At 47.3% G+C, this 17,738-nt stretch overlaps 1 pseudogene; it reads right to left on the reverse strand.

The window, feature by feature from the left end:
• Positions 1-234: 234 nt before the first annotated feature.
• On the reverse strand, positions 235-1,493 carry LOC144769272 (uncharacterized; annotated as a pseudogene).
• Between the last annotated feature and the right edge of the window lie 16,245 nt (positions 1,494-17,738).

Genomic DNA, 17,738 nt, shown 5'->3' on the forward strand with positions numbered 1-17,738 from the left:
ACGTTACATCAATTACTAAAAAAACATTTCAAGAGAGTAGAAGACGAAATAAATGGAGTTTAGAAGGGTAAGGGGGTGGGGTAAAGGGGTAGGAGGTAGAAAGGATGGAGAGACGAAGGAGAGTCTGCCCAAAGTCCGGCTGGGTAGGTGACGGCCGAGGAGGAAGCCACAGCCCATATCCTCTTTAGCTATCGGGTAGCTCCACCGGGCATCAGCTTATGTTAACTGACTAAGCTAGGTTACCCAAGAATTAGACCCAATACTCACAGCAGGACCATCACAGGCAGTGTATTGGATGATGACCTGGAAAGGTTTGTGTGGCTGCAAGACGGCTGGTACTGAGATGATGAGCGCTGAGCCGTAATCGGTAAAGGCATCCACTCTGAAAGGTAGAGGACACGAAGAGGTGGAGTGCAAGGAGGCATCTATGGGCTCACCCAGCCAGTCCGAGGCAGAAGGAGGGGTGCTGTTAGCTACAGGGTAGTAGGGGTTGCCAGATGATATGGCACTGAAATTGTCCAAAGTAGGGTCAGACGCAGCGGGAGATGGGGGGCTGCAGTCTACGAATGGGACAGAGAGTGGGGTAGAAGCGGTGAAGGGGAATGAAAGTGAGGTGGAATCAGGGGAGAGAAGTGAGGAAGGAGCGTAAAAATCAGAAGGCATGGAAGTGCCAGAAAGGGGACAAACTGGCAGAGGGTCAGATGAGAAAGAGGTGGCACTGAATGGGGCAGGCGATGGGCAAGAAGGACCAGGTGAAGGGCAAACAATGGAAGATGTGGGGCAAGAGTTGATGGAGGAGTCAGATGAGTGGCAAGTGGCATTGGATGGAGCAGATGTGGGGCAAGAGTTGATGGAGGAGTCAGATGAGTGGCAAGTGGCATTGGATGGAGCAGATGTGGGGCAATACTTGATACGAGATGAGCTGTAATTTTCAGAGGAGAGCCCACAGCTGCTGGAAGGGGTAGATGAGGGGAAAGAGGTGCTAGAAGAGGAGCAATTGCTGCTGGGGGAGCAGGTGAGGTGCATTTTTTCATGGATGATGCAGGTAAGAGCAATTACTATTGGTGGCGGCAGGTGAGCGGCAGCGATCACCAGAAAGTGCAGAAGGGTTGGGCAGAAGGGTGGCTCCCATGGTTGGGGCAGATCCCCCCTGAGCCCGCAGGGGGGAGCGGGGAAAGCAGGGCAGGGGCTGCTCCCGGGCGGACCCCGTCCTGCAGTGGACCGCCTGACACTGAGGGCCGGGTGGGTGTCCAGCACCAGGGTGCCCGGCGAGGCCTGCAGGGCGCTCAGCTCCAACACCAGCACCCCGGCCAGCTCCCGGGTCTTGGGCTGCAGCTCCAGCCCCAGGTGGAAGTGATTCAGCCGGAAGTGGTGGAAGCTGGAGGCCGAGGCCATGTCCGCCGGCAGCGGAGGGTCGGGGCGGCGGGGGCATGGGGCACCAGGCTCCGGCGGCGACAGCAGCACAGACCCACCGGGGTGGGGGTCGAAGCCATTCCGGGTGGCCTATGTGAAATCCATCAGTGAGGCGTGCTCGGAACGGTGAAGCTCGTAGGGAGCAGGGGCAGCCGGCGGAGGTAAACAGGGCACTCAGCGGCGACGCTGTATGCAAGAGCCGGCCGGTCCCATTTGATAGTTTAAATGAATTCAAGGCCTTGACCTTGCAAGAGTTGACTGGGCTACAAAGCACAACATAGTGTAATTCAAATCAGGAAAGAGAAAGAACTTAAAACATGATTACGATAACATGGAGACAGCCATGACAGGCTGTTGGTGGTGGTCTCCCCGCCATCGGAACAGGGATCTCCGTCCGCCATATTATAATGGCTTCTGGACGGGTGGCGGTCAGAAACTCCAACCTCCATGTTCCCAACAAGCTGTCTGTATCCGACCGCCTTTTGGACCTCGCTCTAGTCCCAGAATGGTGGTGGTGCCTATCAGGCACAGCCGTAAGGATTACAATATCCCTTTCTGTCAGTCGTTGTGCGGCAGTCAACCTGCTGCAAAACGGCAGGCGGAAATGGATTTGGGAGCCCATAGCAGGCCCCCCAACCCCCTGGACCAGGGACATAGGCACTGAGGGGCACTTATGGTCCCCCCTACATATCACTACACCATGTGGTAGGCACCACAAGGTGCCTGCCATGTAGTGCAAGGATATGTGTGGGGTGTGTGTTTTGTCTTGCAGTGGATGCTGCAGAGCACACCACCCACTGCAATACAAAACATGGACAATGTGACCGCCATGGTGGCGGTCCCATCGTAATTTGCCCTGTGGGACTGCCATCTTGTAGGCGGGCAGTCCCACATATTATACGATGGCAGATGGATTGAAGTCCGTCCATCATCGTAATGAGCCCCTTAAAGTTTAGATAACAAAAGGTGATCATACATTATCAAAAACATATTTTGCCAAAATCAAGTAACACTATCCTGACTAGTATTAGTGATTAATAACAGGTGAGGAGGAATTTAGTTCAATGCAAGTTAAATCTATGTACCCATTCAATCACAGTGTGGAGTCAAACACCTGTTTGCAAAGTTAATGTTGCTACCATGTTTATTTACTGTGGTAAATTTGAAGGTGTGGTTCACAAAGGTAAAATTAGACCAAAAGTCTAACTTAAACCAAAAGTTGAACTTCACTGCTTTTCGGGAGAGTCAAAGGTAAGTTGCTACTATTACCTTTACTACTAATAAAGTTACTAATTGTAAAGTTATTAATAGTAAAGCTACTACTTGTAAAATTACTAGTGGTAAAGTTACTAGTATTAACTTACCTTTGTGAATACCAAAAAGTAGAAAACTTAGACTTAAGTCTAAGTTTACAACTTCAAGCTACGTTTAATACTTTTTGGTATTCCCAAAGGTAAGTTACTTCTAGTAACTTCACTACTAGTAAACTTACTACTAGTAAAATTACTGCTAGTAAAGTTACTAGTTGTAACTTACCATTGTGAATACCGAAAAGTAGTAAAGTTAGACTTATGGTCTAAGTTAGAGTTTTGATCTAACTTTACCTTTGTTAATCGGGCCCTAAGTGTTTTGCATCTAAAATGCTAAAGCTGTTACCACATGTGCAAAACTGCACAATTTAAGTGCATTTGCAACATTTAGGTCATGTTTACAGGGTGAGTGGAGCTGATTATTCCCAGGTGGAGTACAGCTCTACTCAATTATAAGTGCCCTTGTGTTCCCTTACTCTGATTTCGGGGTGCTGGATTGTCTGACCTGAGTTTACTGGTCAGCCCAGTTTTATGGTCGACAAAAGTTACTTTGCCTCCTGCCCAAACCTCTTCTATGGTAATACTCTCCCTTGCCAGGCCCTTTCTTCAGCCACCCTCCACATCACTGTCCCCGTACCACTCACACTTACTACCTGCTTAGAGCAGGTGACAAAAATGAGTGTTAATCCCCATTGAAATTGGGAATTATGTGCAGAATGTCAATGTCAAGGTGTCATCACACACGCGTCACCACTGTTAGAAAGCATATGTAGAAAAACTGCTAAAATCCACTGAGAAAGCTCAGCAATACATTTGAAGTCAACAGGGTATTTGTATTGTCACTAACCTGTTTATCCTGTTATAGTGGGATTAATCCACACCCTGGCATTCACCCTACAACATCTTGACTTTGACAATATGTCAACTGGTGATGCAATGGGCAGAGGAATTGAAATAAAGAGTAAAAACAGCAGTCCTCATTTGAAGAGTGTCTGACTGTATGAATTCAAGTGTAGGCTAACAAAAATAATCAGAAAAAAACAAAGACAACAAAATAATTATCTTCCAAACTAAGTTTTACTTTATTGAACAATTTACCATATTTCCTGTATTGAACTGCTAATTTGACATCACTCACTGTACCAAAAATATTCCCTGTCTGTCTTTTCAAGAAAATGTAACAACTTGCACATCTGAAAATGTTAATGTGGGACGATGCCCTTTTTTGTGTCTCTATGTCCACTTTTTGCTGAATTTTATTGATGTTTTTTCCTGTGCACTGGGACTCTGCTAACCAAAACCTAGTGGGTATGGTCTGGCTCTAAACTATATTGTAATTGGCTAAGTATATGGTACTGAGGGTGCCATGGGCCTGTAAGCTGAATGCCGCAAATGGACTGCAGCACCCCTGGTGCCACTCACTAATGTGACAGTAGATCCTTGACTGCAGGCCTACCCTTCTAGCCCAGCTATGAATTTTTCTAACTGCAAATTTATCCTGCCAAAATAATCCCTTTTGACAGGCCTAAACCTGCCTATTGGGCCTTACTGCCCATAAGGCATGGTGCATGATATTTAAAAGTAGGACATGTAAATGTTAAACATGTCCTTAGAGTGAAAAGGACCCAAAAGCTATTTTGACTGTCGCATGATTAGCTCTTGCCTGACAAAGCATTGGGATACTATATCAAATTTAATTAAGATTTTCATGGCTAGGAAAGCACACCAAATACAATTCAAGGACTTTTTAAAATATCACAAGGCCATTTAACCGGGTAAATCAGAGTTGTAATATATATTTTGGAAAAGGTGCTTGTGGAAAGTTACCTAAAGCCTATGAAGCCATATTTGCATGAACTCACACTGTCACCTGACAGCTGAATATCCTCTTTGACAAGGTCTAATCTGTGAAGAAGGATGCCGTCTGCCAAATCAGGGCCTAAACAGGTATCTTGGTTGACTGGGGTGTGAGCCCTGGTCAAGTAGCAACCACAATTCTTATCAGGTTAAGCCACAAGCAAATCCCAAATTAACATGTGCTCAAACCCCTGATAGCTCAACACAGAGCAGGCAGGCCTAACTTAGAGGCAATAAATTATTTGTGCAACACTTCAAACCGTAAAATGGTGAAAACCACACATAATAGGATCCTACACCCAGTTCGATAAATAGACCTTAAATAAATAAATACAACTTACGCTGCCTTATTAATAAGGGCCCCTTTCACGCTGTATTTAGAATGAAAGGGGCATGCAATGGGTGTTGTGTGGGAATTCCACCACAACACCCATTGATTTTAACACTGCCCCCTTTTAATAAGGGCAGCGTTAATAGGAGGCAGCACCAAAATGAAGTCCAGGAAAACCCTGGTCTTAATTTGGCGAAACGAGGAGAAATGCTTTATTTCTCCTCAGTTTTGCCTATGCCATGTGTGCTGCCTTGTGCAGCACAAATGGAAAAAGCTAAATGCCATGGTTTGTTTAGGTACAGGAAGGTGTCCCTTCCTGTACATAAACAAACCTTTTTTCAAAAAGCTGTTGCATGAAGCAGCACACACGTACCTTACAAACTGACATTTTAGATTTGTTTATGGACAGGAAGGGACACCTTGCTGTACATAAACAAACCTCCCTGCTCGCAGACACCCTCTAGCGTTGGCGCTAAGTTGTAAAACTTAGCGCCATCCCAGGGAGAAAAGCAAGGCTGCATCATATGCTTGTTAATATGGTGCAGCCTTGCGTTTCTGAAGTGGCGGAGAGAGGCATTAAGCCAAGAAGGCTAACGCCTCTCTCCGCTACTTCCTTGATAATATGCCCCTGTGTGCGGCTTTTTCATATAGCAGAGAAATTGATTATGACACTCTCTGTCAGATTGCCCCAGTAGCCCAGTGAAGATCAACGCAGTAGGCCTCTGTTACCTTCCTTTTATGAACGATGAGAGAAAAATTTTTAGAGAGCGGGAGGAAAGAGGGAGGCTCCAGGGACGTGTCTGTCGATCTACCGTCCCTGTGATGTATGCAGGTTCAGCACGAGCAGGAAGCTTGACAATACCTTAACTTATATTCATGTGTGCTTCACAAGTGTGCACAAGCCAATGCACGAAGTGTGCAAACAACATTTCATTTTTTTCATCTCACTGAAGTTAATCATTCATGTCCATGTTAAAGGCCCCCACCCCAGTATTTTCCCACAAGCTTCAATCTGCAGAAGGCCATTTCTGGTACATTACCACGGCCGATTTTGGACCCCAATTCATCACTGTACCTTAGACAGAAGACCATGTAACCCTTGCTACATCACACGCTGCACTTGTGTACCACTGAAACCGATTGCAACTTTCTTTGTGCTGTACAGATGCCACCAACAAGCCAGGGCAGGCCTAAGTGCTATTTTCCAGGGTACATGGGCCTCTCTTTCGTTCCTTTTCCAAACAACGGGAGACAAACCGTTAGATTGCGGGAGGAAGGAGGGGGGTGAAGGGAGGACGTGTCATTCGCAAACTCTTGATCTGCCGTCCCTTTAATATACGCAGATTCAGCACAGGGAAAAACCCTGACAATTCCCTCCATTTATATACACATGTACTTCACCAGTGTGAACAAATTCGTATACAAAATATACTCAGAACATTTTCATTTCTTTTTTCTCTCTCACACACTCTTAAAACATATCTCTTGTGAAGAAATGCCCCCCCACCTGTATTTTCCAACAAGGCACAATCTACAAACATACCTATTTCTCTTACATTGACCGGACCGATTTTCGATATTAATCCAACCCTGTACCTTACCCGCAACACCTTGCAGACCTTTCAATATAAGAGACTGCATTCCTCATTTCACAAAAACCCTTAAATATATACGGCTCACTTCAACAATACCTTCCCAAACACTCATACGAAGTACCATAATCACTAATGCCTTTACCACCATGTATTTCACCTCATCTGTCTTTTCATTCTTCACTACTCAGCAACTACTAACAGTGTTGACTCTATCCAAATGCAAAGCAGAAACCCTTTTCATATCACAGTTGAGAGAGCCACCATATCACTGAAAGCATGCTTGCATGGAGCTGTATGTTTGTAGTAGCACATGCTTAAAAGTAACATACAAATAGATATATACCACTGTCATATAGTTATGGAATCTTCCTATGCATAACACGTGTCACTCTTAGTCTCTAGATCTACCGGCTTTCTAATGTCTGCGCATTCTGCACGGCCAGGGACTGTGACAGTTGCCTACACCTATATACAAATATAGCTCACCAATATCAAAAGTCTGAGCACACATGCAACATATCTTTTTTTATTTATTTCCCTCAAGTTAACAAAACATGCCTCCTCTAACACCCTCTCCCCACTATTTTTTGACAAGTAACAACGTGCAAACGTGCAACATTTTCTTTATGTTACCCCAATCCATTTTGGAACCCACATTAACCCTGTACCTCACTTTCAAAACCATAGACTCCTTTCAACACCACAAACTACACTTCTTCCTCGAAAACTCCTAAATATATATGGAGTACTTGTTCAACAACTACTCACACTTATGCACATTTTGTTACAAATGTGAAACAGCACACTTCAGTAATACTAGGTTATTTACCACCAAAAAATGTTTTCAAGCTTAAAAATATAGTCTCAAAGACTTAACCACTAATACACAATATATAACACACCTTGTTAATTTCTAACTCACCTCTGTAGGTGGTATGCAGATTTCGAATTTCACAAACGCATGCAATATTTTCTTTCTTAGACAATAAATGTATAATTCTAGACTCTTGTAAAAAATACAACCGGTAATGGCAACATTTCCCTCACTTTCTGCACAGATACATGTACATAACAAATAAAAATCATTCTTTCATTATTTCAAATGGCAAAACACATTCCTATTGGTTACTCATATTAATCCTCTCTAACTCTCCTCTAAAATGCCCCAAACTGGTTCTCTTATTTTGGGGATTGGCCACTCCCCCACACTGCTGCATTTCCATACAGCCCCGAACCCATACAACAATTCAGAAGCCTATTTCTAATAATACTACTGCAAATTTTAAAGAACACACTTTTTCTAGACATGCTACTACTTTTGAAAAATTTACTTTAATAGCTTACCAGTTGTAACTAATTTTGCCTTTCATGTTTTAATACCACAGTTAGTTCTGCTCCTCCCCCAATCACCTTTTCACCAATTTCCCTACCAACAGTTTCTGCAACATTCAATGGTAGGCTTCAGGTCACAAGTTCACCAAATTTCATCCCAACAGTTTCTGAAACATTCAACTCCACGTGCAGGTCATAACTTCACTCTTTTTTAAAAGTTAAGAACACTACCTACCAAATGCAAGTAGCACGTGTGGTTGTGCTCCGCAAGTCTGATTGTATTCTACGTAGTGTACGTTTCAATTTTTTTTTATTAACCAATCAAAAACATACTTTTCACGAAAGTAACATGCACCTTAGTTTTCACTACAAAATGTTCTTCATAACCCACTAAGTTATCATTTTCTCAAAAAAAAAGCTTCTTCTCCACCTTTCAACATATCTCTCATTCTACCAACCGACTACATGAGCTACAAACATCTTCTGATTCCTTCCAGCCATGCCTTCAAATTGCTAATATGGATCGTAGGACACAGCTATGTTTTCTGGTGCAAAAGGTATGCTGAACACAGACGTATTGACAAAGACCTAGGTTTACAAAATGTGGACATTAACTGGTATGCACAGAGTGCATTAAAGTGACACCAATTGTTGCCTTTGGTTAAAACCTCTTTGCAATTTCAACCCCCTGACCTCATGATTGTGCACTGTGGTGGCTATGACCTAGGCACATTGACTATGTCTGGAAATGCTCCTGAAGGATACCTTTGGACAATCGCTGTTGCTTTTGCCTCAAACTGTCTTTGTATACTCCAATATATGCCAGAGACAGAAGTGGAAATGGTCAAATCAATTCTGTCCTCAGAGACTATAGAATGAGGTCCATCTACAACAACAACATAAGTTTTGATATGAATGGCATCTACAGAAGTGATGGAGTTCATTTCACAGATAAGGAAACAGAGTTTTTCTCAACAACCTGAAGCTGTGCATCCGCACTTACATGTAGCTCCAACAGACTCATAATGAAAACAAGGGCCTTTTTAGAGCAACCCTATAATTCAGTAACACAGGCTCCAGGCGGCCCCCTCAGCACAGTGCTGCTCCGGCCGGAGAGCTCCTGATTGAGTCAGGGTGATCCGTCAAGGGGAGGGGTGGGGGGGGGTGGAAGAAATAAAGGGGGGGGTCCCAAAATGCTATTTCCCCATAAGTCTATTTGATTTTTCATTTTTTGAACATGACTACAGCCCGAACTGCTGAAGGGAATTAAACCAAATTTGGCAGAAAGCTAGGTGTTGGTCCAGAAAGTGGGCTTTTTTGTGATTTGGTGTAAATCCGTTCAGTAGTTTTGAGATATCCATTTCTAAAAATTATAGATATCTGGGGACACAAGTCCTTGCAGTGGACTCGCGATTTCCACAAAAACTTGTTTGGCTGCCAACACTTGAACCAGGAAGTGTTGGCAGCCATCTTTGGACCTGAGTCCCAGAAAAAAGCAAAAAAAGAGAAAAGGGGGCAGGGTAGGAAAACTATGACCTTCCCCATACATGGTGGGGGTCCTTGAGGAACCCCACCGGGATTAAAAGCCTTATTTGATTGTTTTTGCCACAAATTTGTGGGAAAAAAATGCAAGCACTGACTCCCTCACTTGTGTTAAAAGAACCCAAGGGTGGACTTAATCTTGGGGCATATGCTAATTATAGGAGGGGTGCAGGGGGGCCCTCTCCTAGGGCTTATCAATGCTTCGGGGACCGCCAACTCCTCGGGGCTAATTCCATCTAGGTAGGGGACCTCATAGACCATCCTGCCACAGAAATGGCCAACTCCCTGGGGATAATTTAAACAATACAGGGGTCCTTGTGGACCCTCTGAGCCCCGGGGACCACCACCTCTCCAGAGCTAATTTCACTAATAAAGGGTGCACCTCCCGGACCCCCCTGCCCCGGGGTCTGCAACCTCGCTGAGGCTAATTACAATAGTATGGGGGGCCTCACAGACCCCCCTGACCAAGGGATCACCATGTCCCGATGGCACACTGTTTTTTCAAGTAATGCAGGGGAAGCGGTAGGGCCTCCCCTACTTCCCCAGGGACCACCACCTCCCTGGAGCACGAATACATTTTATAAGGGGGTCTGTAGTGGATCCCTGGGGACCACCAACTCTCAAGGTGAATTTTAATATGGAAATGGGGCCACACAGCCCCCCCACCTGGAGCCCTAGAAAGCCCTGGGGACCACCATCCCCGAGGGATGGTACCAGCAAAGTCCCAGGGTTCCCAACCCTGGGACATTTCAGTTTGCTATGGCATGGCGGGAGCGCACCAACTACCCCTCTTGTTATCTCCAATAAGTCTCACACAGAGGGATTGCTAAGTTGTTTACGAAGGCCACTCTCCATTTATCCACTACTCTGGAAATGCAGCTCGTAGTGCACTACTGGTTGGGGGATGAAGTCCACTTTACTATTCAGGGTTCTTGGGGGCCAAGAAGCTCTCCTGGTACCTCCTATAAGTTCTACAGTGGGATTCCTGAGAATTGGTCGGAGGCCCAGCCCCCTTTCTCCACCACTCTGCAAATGCGACTACTAGTTAAGAAAAACCTAGAAATTTCTGTTGTAGTTAGGAATTAGCATTTAAAAACCCTTAAAATCCACAGAAAAAACAAAGGTTAAAGGGACAGTATAGCTAGGAAATGTAAAAAAAGAATCATAGAAATTCACAGTAAAAATGAAAGGTTTCAGAGACGTTATAGTAAGCCTCAGTTTTCACTCGTACAAAACCAGGGAAATTCAGCCAGTATAGTTAGCTGAGCAAACTATAACTTGTGTCTCCACAATGCACTGCTTATAATCTCACATATTACATAACTCATGACATGGTCAGTGACCAGGGGCGTAACACAAGCCCCCACAGACCCCGCAGTGTGGGGGGGCCCACGTGCTCCAGGGGCCCCTCTGCGGCTGCGCAGCCAGCATCCAGCACTCTACACATCCGATCTGTCTCGGATGGAGGGAGTTACGTAACTTACGTTACGCTCGCCGTAGTAGCACGCACGCCGTGTTATCATAAATTAAATGGTGTGTGGCCGCGTCTGCGCGCTCTTTACCCTTAGGGTGGAGGCGGTTCGTCAAGGATTGGTGGTGCATCTGTGTCATACTGACTGTCTGCCTGTGTCATGTGACTGTCTGCCCGCTCTATTTATGTTATTGGTTTGATCAACGAAACTCTGCCAAACCTCCCCTGGAGACAGAGTAGATGCCAAAAAGTGGCAGGTGGACGTATTTCAGCCAGAACGCCATGTGGGCAGGCTCTTAGATGGGGAAAATCCCCTGCTGCTGCCGGCCTCCTGGTGCTCAATGCACCTCAGCAGGGAGCGGAAGGGAGATGCCCATGTGAGGCCCTGACCAGGCTGTTGTCATCCTACACTGCGTCTCATAGTGACTGGCAGCAGAGTACGGGCGAAAGCAGGGAGAGAGGCAGGCCAGCAGCTGGTCTTCCAGCAGGCACCTACCACTGTAGATGGAGAGCCTAAAGGCACCTGGCAGGGCAGATGCAGAGGCACAGGCCATGGAACGGCAGGTAGGCCCAATGGTGGCAGTGGGGTATCCTCTATCAGCAATAGCGCACAGTGCAAGGCAGCCTGCGAAGCCATGCCTCACTCTGCAGAGGCCATCGGCCTTCTCTCTCGGAGGCAGAGGAGAATGAGGCACATTGACACAAGCAGCTCGAGGGGCAAAGAAGTGAAGTTGGATAAATTGCTATCAGGATGGTGCCAGATGGCAGTGCCCCATTTGGAGCTTCTTGGGTTGCCACCTTCTGCATGTCCCCATCAGCATAATAACACCTAATATACTCCCTCACCTCTCTTGTTCCTCGACAGGTAATTAGCATTTTATATTTTCCCTTCTATGCACATGTTTCACTTTGAAACTTTATTCATTCAGCCTTATCATCACCCACTTGGCAATGGTGGCTCCAGTAGATCCTTTAGTTCGACAACAGTTACATCAAAAGTATATAATCATTTTTAATTATATATGGACTACCCCGCACTAAAGTCCTGATGTTTATTCTCTATTGCGTACGTATGTGCAGCTTACTTCTGTACATATGATGCACAGGCTTTCAGGACTTCAATTCCATTTTGAATCTGAGCTAGAAAAGGCACCCAGGGGAAGGTGTACCATTCTTTCATGCAGCGCAACAACATACAGGTGGCTAGTCATTTCAATAAGTCTGTGAGAACAGCAGAGCAGATCAAACATCAGCATAACAGAGTCAGTCTAATATGGCGTATCCAAAAGTGGAAATATCAAAGCAGTAGGTACTGGCCAAACTTTCGTACAATCCTCATTGAGTAGGAATGAAGGCATGCAATGACACTGGTACCATTGAAGTCGCCCAGTGGAGACCTCTTGTTAACTGCCGGCTCACCCCACATCCGCATCCTGCAGCGCTGACCTTTCGCAGCGTCCCCAGAAACAGTGGTGGAAGCAGCCACCCCCACAGGAACGATTGAGTTGGTCGAGTGAGTTTGTGCCTCCTGAGTGAGCTTCTCCACGTAATGCCGATATGGCCCCCAGATGTCAGTTGGACGGGAAGCAGTCGGAATCTGCTCAGAATATTCAACACTGTTAACATTACAGTAGGCCATACTACGGAGCCAGGCGCCGACCCTAGGGGCGCGCCTAGCACACCAAAGTAGTGCCACCTCCCTTTTTGCCAAAAGAAAGCCAATGGATGCCAGTCTACGAAGAGGGCGTGGGAAGTTGGCAACATAGCCGAGCAGAGCAATTTCAGGAATGAGTCGCATCTCCATGCCTAAGATGTCCCCCAGAACCCGGCGTACCTTCACCCAGTAGTCATGTAAAAGGGGGCACGTCCAGGAAAGATGGGCGATGTCGGTCTGTGGGGCCCTGCATTTAGGACAGAAGTGTGGCCTGCTGGAGTCAATTTTATGAGCAAGTGCGGGAGTGTGATACATCCTCCTCAGGAACTTAAAGTGTATAAGTTTATGTCTGCTGTTAATGGACACATCTCTAGTGGTAGCGCAACAAGCCGCCCATTGGGCATCTGTAATCTGGATGCCCAGATCGCCCTCCCAAGCAGTGCGCACCGCTGTGTCTGAGGAAGGGAGGGAGGCCATACATAACTTGTACAATTTAGAGACAACATGTGACCCCGTCTGGTTCTTGATAATAAACGTGAGTGCGGGGGTGTCCTCCGGAGGAAGTGGAAACGTGGGAATTCTGTACGGAGCATGGAGCGAAGTCTAGTAAGTGTGAAAGAGTCCAGAAAGGTTCGGTCAGTGAAGCGGTGGTCTTCCGTCACGGAGAAAACATGACCGCCCGGAAAGAAATCGCCGATAGTGTTTATTTGGTATTTGGACAATGTGCGCTTTACCACCGATTCGCCCGTGATGGGAAGCCAATGAGGGTTAGGCAACGGCAGCTCCGAAGAGTACAATTTCTCAATGTGTAGTAAGCGCCGCAGCTTATCCCAAGCCCAACATGTAGTAGACACTGGTTGTATGTCCTGTGGGTCACGAGGTAGTCCCCGAGGGAGGATGGTATTAAGGGCCACTGGGAGCGCCATATCAGTCTCAGGTTTCAGATATGGGATTCTGGAATCCGGGTGAAACCAGGGATGCGCATACGAGCCCTGCGCCACTACATAATAAAGAAAAAAATCTGGTACTCCGAATCCTCCACGCTCGTAAGGGAGCGCCAAGGTGCGCCAGGCCACTCGCGGTTGTTTGCCACCCCACACCAAGCGGAGCAGTAAGGAGCAAAGCTGTGAAAAAAAAATCATGGTGAGAGGGATCGGGATGTTGTTGAATAAGTACAAAAACCGGGGAAGGACATTCATTTTAATAATGGAAATCCGGCCAGCCATGGACAAGGGGAGGCGAAGCCAACGTTCCGTGTTGTCTTCCAAGAAATCCAGGGCCCGTCCGTAGTTTAGCCGGACTATGGACACCGTGTCAAGATGGATATGGATTCCCAAATATTTCACGGAGTCGGTGCTCCATTGTAGAGGAAAAGCACAAGGCCATTGCGAGGTGGAGGGGGTAAGCGGGAAGATGACCGACTTATGCCAATTTATTCTGAAGCCAGAGTATTCGCCAAAGCGGGCAATCTCCAACAGTAGTGGCTCCAAGTTGGACCGAGGAGACCGAACATAGAAGACAGTGTCATCAGGATACAGCGAGACGAGTAGTGGCCCGGTGCGGAACTGAAGACCCCTGTGGAGGTGTTTCTCTTGAAAATGTCGCACCAAGGGGTCCATCGCGAGTATGAACAAGAGCGGGGATAAGGGGCACCCCTACCTGGCGCCTCGGGAAAGCGGGAAGCTTTTAGTAATGGTGCTATTTAAATGTATCCGGGCGGTGGGAGCCGAGTACAACAGTTCCACTGTCGCCACAAACATTTCGGGCATACCCATCCGCCTCATGATAGACAAGAAAAAGGGCCACTCCAGGGTGTCGAATGCTTTCTCTGCGTCCAAGAACACTGCCGCAGCCGGAGTGGAGGGATCAATCCTATGCAGGACCGAAAACAGTGTCTGCAGATTGAGGGAGGTGGATCTATGTGGAACAAATCCAGACTGAGCCGGCGAAATGATGTTCTCCATGAGAAGTGCCAAGCGGGTAGCAAGGACCTTGGCCAAGATCTTGTAGTCCAAGTTCAGGAGGGATAAGGGTCTATAGGAGCTGCACAAAGAGGGGTCATGGCCTTGCTTGGGTAGCAGAACAATAACCGCTTCCCGGAGCGTGGGCGGGAGAACACCCGCCTCCAGCGCCTTCGCATATACCTCGACAAGCCTGGGCACCAGTTCCTCCTTGTATTCCTTATAAAAATCTGCCGAGTAGCCATCAAGGCCCAGCGCCGAGGAGCCCCGCAGTGAGTCAATGGCCTCAATTATGAAATCTGGCGTAATGGGCATTGCCAGAAACTCCTGCATATGTTTCTCTAGGTATACCATGGCAATCTCATTCAAATAAGGTCCTGGGTTGCAGCGCTCACCAGAAAGTGTGGAAGTATAAAGAGTTTTGTAGTAGGGCAAAAAGGTGTTAGATACGTCTGGAGTGGAGTAATGTCGTGTGCCCTGCGCGTCGACCACGTCAGTGATGTAAGCTGCCTGGTGTGGCGGTCGTAGCATTTGTGCAAGTATCTTGCCTGGCCTGTCGCCCTCTCCGTATTGACGCGCCGTATAGTGTTTTCCCATGAACCGCAGTTCCCTGTCTGCTGCGTCATGAAAGTCTAGGAGTAACGCAAGACGCTTGGTCTCACGGGCAGCCGAGGGGTCCACAAGGATTTCTTTCTCCACAGCAGAGATATCTGTTTCAATGCGAGTCAAGGTGGAGCGAATCTCACATAAGGCCCCCACATGCTTGGCAATGCAAAGCCTGCGCAAGGTGGCCTTAAAACCCTCCCATAACGTGGCCCAGGAGGCTACGGAGCCCATGTTAATGTCAAAATAGTCATCAATGGCAGTGCGGATCTCCTCTTTGAAAACCGGATCCAGCAGAGCTCTACCAGGGAAACGCCACTGTCTCTCGTAGCCACCCATCCTAGGTATCGCCAAAGTTAACACTATGGGAGAGTAGTCTGACAGCGTGCGCGGAAGAGTGGAAAGACCCTCCACCCATCCTGCAACGCCCGGGGAGAGGAGCCAGTAGTCAATTCTAGTGCTGGTATTGTGAAAGCCAGAATGGTGCGTGTAATCAGGTGTGTGGGGGTGTAGCCGAGCCTCAATGTCCACTAAAGAAAAATGGGAGCAAAGTTCCGCCATGATTGAGCGGGCGTGCAATTTACAATCCGGAGAGGGAGAAGTACTGTCTCTGCTAGGGTTCATTAACAAATTAAAGTCTCCTCCCATGATTAACAGATCTATGTCAGAGTGAAGCAGTGTCAGCTGTAGATCCTGAAAAAAAAACGGGGAATCCACATTAGGGCCGTAGACCCGCAACATCGCAATTTTATATCCAAACAGCACACCCATTATGAGCACATACCTACCCTCCCCGTCAGTCTTGCTACCAGTCAACACAAAGGGAACTCGCTTGTGCACAAGAATCGCAACGCCTCTTGCGTATCTGCTGTAATTTGAAAACACTCTGTGTGCACCCCAGCCTCTCGCCACAGAAATCGAGTCCGCCTGCGCCAAATGAGTCTCTTGCAAAAAGAGGACGTCCACTTTGTATCGCGCTGCATAGTTCAGTACATGTTTGCGCTTTCTCGTGGTATTCAACCCACGCACATTCCAAGACATCAGAGTGAGTCTGGACGGACCAGACTGTAGACCTATCCTGGCCATAACACCACAGCAAAGATAATCATCAGCAGGCGTTTAACCTCGCACATTCTCACAAACAAAAATGACCACCTAATCAAAACACAACCCATCCCCCCCACCACCCAGCCCCCCTCGTCCCCAGAGAGGCAGTCCCCTAACAATCGCTGCACGACAGTGCTAAACACAAACTGTAATAACAAATCAATGAAACAGTATTGCTGCAAAGAAAATGTGAAAACCCCAAAGAAGATAAAGAATAAGGCATTCGCCATAGGGGGTGGCAACGCCACACCATGCGGGCATCCCAACTAGCGACTCCTGAATAGGCGTCAAGTCAACAATCGCTGGATAGTCCGTATTAAGTGGGCAACACAACGAGTATGGTACAAAGAGTAGGTAATAGCAAACATTCAGCCCTGGCCAGTTTCAGCAAAAAGATCAGCACTGGACTGTGTGTCATTGTGACGCGGGGATCGCGGCGAAGAGCCCAAAGCTGACGGTGAGCTCTTTTTCTTGTAGCTTTGACAGAAGTCTTGCGCTTCCGCTGGGGAATCAAAAATGCGGTACCTGCCGTCTACATCGACCTTCAGCCTTGCTGGGTAGAGCATGCCGTATTTCAAGCCAAGATTTCGGAGGGCGGACTTCACTCAGTTGTATTTACGACGTGCTTCTTGGACCATTAATGTAAAGTCAGGGAAAAAGGACAGAGTGCTACCCTGCCAACGCACCTCCCCGGCATCACGCGCTGCACGAAGCGCAGCATCACGGTCGCCGAAGTTCATAATCCTGGCGATGATAGGTCTCGGTGGCTGGCCAGGGTGAGGTTTAGGACCCAACGATCTGTGTGCTCTCTCAAAAAAAAAAGAATCAGAAAAGGGGGTGGTGATGAACAGAGTGTCTGAATTAAGCAGACCACTCTTACCCAGTCCAAAGATCAGGACTTGATCCATCACTGTTATTTAGCTCACTGCCCCATCCCAGCTCAGAACCTGGCTACATGCAAATTAGTCTGTCCCTGGCCCAGTGCATCATCAACAAAGCCAGCAGTAAAAGTGTCTTTGCCAAAAAGTTCAATGAGGAGGTGTTCAACAAAGGTATCAAAACGGCCCGTGGCTGTTGTCTCCGCCACGCCAAGAATACGAATGTTGTTGCGTCGGCTACGCGCCTCTAAATCCTCGTTCTTTATGGCCACGTCCTTAAGGATTTTCTCAACCCGTTCCAGGCGCTTAAGCGATTTTGCAGCGCCATCCTCCACGTCCGAGATCCTGGATTCCGCTACATCGAGACGTCTATCATGTGCCAGCACCTTGGAGACCAGGTCAGCCAGTTTTAGTTCAAGGCTGTCAAAGTGGGTGTCAAGCGCCTTAAAGCCAGCGCGCATTTCACCCATCATGGTGGCCATCATGGTCGCGGAGTCCCCCATTTCCGCGGAAGTCGCAGCCCCAGTGGCAGGGCCAGGTGGAGGATCCGTAGTGAGTAGATGGATTTTATCGAAGCTGAGTTTTCTCTGGTTCGGGTCCCTTTTTCCCATTGTCGCTGTATTGCAAAGGCCGCAGTTTCAATGTTGTAAATCCAGGAGCGAACCAGGTGGGGGGGGGGAATGC

This window comes from Lissotriton helveticus, chromosome 7 (assembly GCF_964261635.1).
Source record: "Lissotriton helveticus chromosome 7, aLisHel1.1, whole genome shotgun sequence".
Taxonomy (NCBI): Eukaryota; Metazoa; Chordata; class Amphibia; order Caudata; family Salamandridae; genus Lissotriton; species Lissotriton helveticus.